This window comes from Notamacropus eugenii, chromosome 5 (genome assembly GCF_028372415.1).
Source record: "Notamacropus eugenii isolate mMacEug1 chromosome 5, mMacEug1.pri_v2, whole genome shotgun sequence".
Taxonomy (NCBI): domain Eukaryota; kingdom Metazoa; phylum Chordata; class Mammalia; order Diprotodontia; family Macropodidae; genus Notamacropus; species Notamacropus eugenii.
This window is the reverse complement of record NC_092876.1, coordinates 196899140-196902160: the sequence shown is the minus strand read 5'-3', so window position 1 is coordinate 196902160 and position 3021 is coordinate 196899140. Positions and strand designations below refer to the sequence as shown.

The 3021-nt window shown below is 37.6% G+C and overlaps 1 pseudogene; it reads right to left on the bottom strand.

Annotated features, from left to right (window-relative positions):
- Positions 1 to 491: 491 nt before the first annotated feature.
- On the bottom strand, positions 492 to 1294 carry LOC140509075 (abl interactor 1 pseudogene; annotated as a pseudogene).
- Positions 1295 to 3021: the final 1727 nt, after the last annotated feature.

The window sequence follows — 3021 nt, the reverse complement described above, 5'->3', positions numbered from 1 at the left end:
TATACTTTGATCAGGTAAGATTTATACCAGGAATGCAGAGCTGGTTCAGTATTAAAAAAAACTATCAGCATAATTGATTGTATCAACAACAAAACTAACAGAAATTATATGATTATCTCAATAGACACAGAAAAAACTCTTGACAAAATACAATACCCATTTCTATTGAAAACACTGGAGAGTATAAGAATAAATGGAGTCTTCCTTAAAATAGTAAGTAGTATCTACCTAAAACCATCAGCAAGCATTAAATGTGGTGTAGGACTATCAGCAATTGAATTTTGAGAATAAAGAGGACCGCCATTTACATGAGGTTGAGCAGAAAACTGAGCAGTCACAGAAAGAGTTCATCTGTACCCACCCAAAGATGCTGAAGAAATAGTAGAGTTGTGTTGGGAAATCTGCTTGGTCATTGTGCCATACTGGGAACCAGGAGTTGAACTTGGAGCCGCTGGTCTAATAGTTGGTGGTGAAGGTGCAGGCATGGCAATGGGAATGCCAATACTGCTGCTTCCACTGTTTTCTCAACTTCCACTTCCTCTACTGCTACCACTGTGCGTTCTTGGTCTCTGATTTAAAGATGCCATCCTTCCTGGATTATGCTGACTTCCAAGCCTTGCTGGACTTGTCATATAATCATTGGGAACCTTTGGGAGTTTAACAGGTTCCAGGGTTTTGTAAGGAGTATTCTGCCCCAATGTTTCCCAGCCTGACATAGGAGGGCTTGGTGGTTTCTGTGTAGGTGGATTTGTTCTCGACAGTGTGCCAGTTGTTGCAGGCTGGTTATTTCCATGCTTGACTTTTAGCCACCTAACACCATGGCCTACATCGTCCAGTACTGTATAGTCTAAAGGTTTTCGAATGTACCTTACAGGACGTTCCATGTTTGCAGGTGCTATTATTTTGTGAGTTCTGGATGTATTATTATTTATTGTCAAAATGCCTATCTCTCTCCAAGCCACTTTTTCTTTGTGCATGTCCACAGTCTGGGAGATATGGTTGATGGAAGACTCCGTTCTCCTAAGCTGAGAGGCTTGGATGTCCAGTTGTTGTCCACATTGTTGGCCAATGCATTTATCTGATAAGCAACACTAGCTAAGGATTGGGTGGTGTAGGCTTTGGTCTCTTCTAATGCTTTGCTTTTGTCTGGAGCCTGTATGTAGTTGTTCTCACAGTAGTCTGCCACTCGGGTCAGGTTCTGGTAACTCTCGATCAGCGCCCTCTTGCCAGACGGGATCTCTTCCTCTAGCAGCATCTGCAGTTCTGCCATTTTCCACTCCTCCACATCGCTTCCTCTCACGTTCAAGAGACAGTGAGCCACGGCAGCGACGGGGTAAAGTCCAGGAGTCCAAGCCTTTGAGTCCAGGTACAAGCTGCCTACCCACCCTCCCACCTGGTATTGTGGGACATCACCTCCTCCTCTTCCTCCTCCTCACCCCTACCCGCTGCGGTCTCGTGCTCGCGAGCAAGCATTAAATGTAATGGGGATAAACTAGATGCATTTCCAATAAAATTGAGGGTGTAACAAGGATGTCCATTATCACCACTTGTTATTCAATATGGTACTAAAAATATTAACTTTAGCAATACGAGAAGAAAAAGAAATAGAAGGAATTAGAATAGGCAAAGAGACCTTCATCAACAATGTGCTGAAGGAGGACAAGCTTGTAATTCTGGATGACTTGAATGCCAGTGTGGGCTCAGACTATCAGACATGACAGTCTTTGGGATCAATGGGGTCAGGAACCACAAGGGCACTGGTCCCTTACTACTGAAGACTTGTGCATCTCATGACTTCATTATCAGCACTGTCTTCCATTTACTTAAATGTAATAAAACTTTGTGGATACATCTTCGCAGCAGACATCAGCTTTTATTAGACTATGCCATTATAAAGAGGAGAGACAAAAAGGATGTGAGTGTGACAAAGGCAATAGTCTATTTTGCTTAAATTGTCAGTTTTACTGGTATATTATTGGGTACAATAATTTCTAATTGCTTTAATCTCATCTTTATTGGTGATCTATTTATCCTTTTCATTTTCGAGACTGGCATTTGGTTTTCTTTTTTTAAATCAAAAATTTTTGATCAATGTTTCATCTTTTTTATTGTGTTCCTCCTGCCCCCAAAATCAGGTTCTATTTTTACTAATTAGTTCAATACATCTTTTTTTAACCTTCAATTTTATTAATATCTCCTTTGATTTTGAGGATTTCCATTTTGGTGTTCAATTGGGAATTTTTATTTTGTTCTTGTTCTTTTCCTTTTTTAGTTGCATGTTCAATTCATTGATCTGTTCTTTATCCCTTTTATTAATATAACCATATAGAGATATAAATTTTCTTCTAAGTCTGGCTTTGACTGCATTCCACCCAATTTTGGTATGGTGTCTCATTGTTGTCACTCTCTTTAATGAAATTCTTGATTGTTTCTATGATTTCTGCTTTGATCTACTCACTCTTTAAATTAGATTATTTCATTTTCAATTATTTTTTTAAATTTATGCTTCCATGGTCATTTATTGAATGTAATTTTTATTGTATTATGGGGTAAAAATATGTATTTAGTATTTCTACTTTTCTGCATTTGTTGTGAGATTTTTATTCCTTTATACATAGTCAACTTTTGTGAAGGTACCGTGTACAGCTGAGAAAAAGGCATACTCCTTTCTGTCCTGATTCAATTTTTCTCCACCTTTTCGTATCCACCTTTTCTAAAATCCTATTCATCTCCTTAATTTCTTTTTTATTTGTTTTATAGTTAGATTTATTATCCTCTAAAAGGGGAAAGTTGAGTTCCTCCACTAGCATGGTTTTACTGTTTATTTCCTCCTGTAATTCATTTAACTTTTTTCTTTAAGAATTTGGATGCTATACAATTTCATTTAGTATTGATATTACTTCATTTTCTGTGCTAACTTTTAGCAAGATATAATTTCCCTTCTTCTCTCTTTTAATTAGACTTGTTTTTACTTTTGTGTTGTCTTTTTTTATTTTAGCTGAAGCAGAATAGATGTTTCTT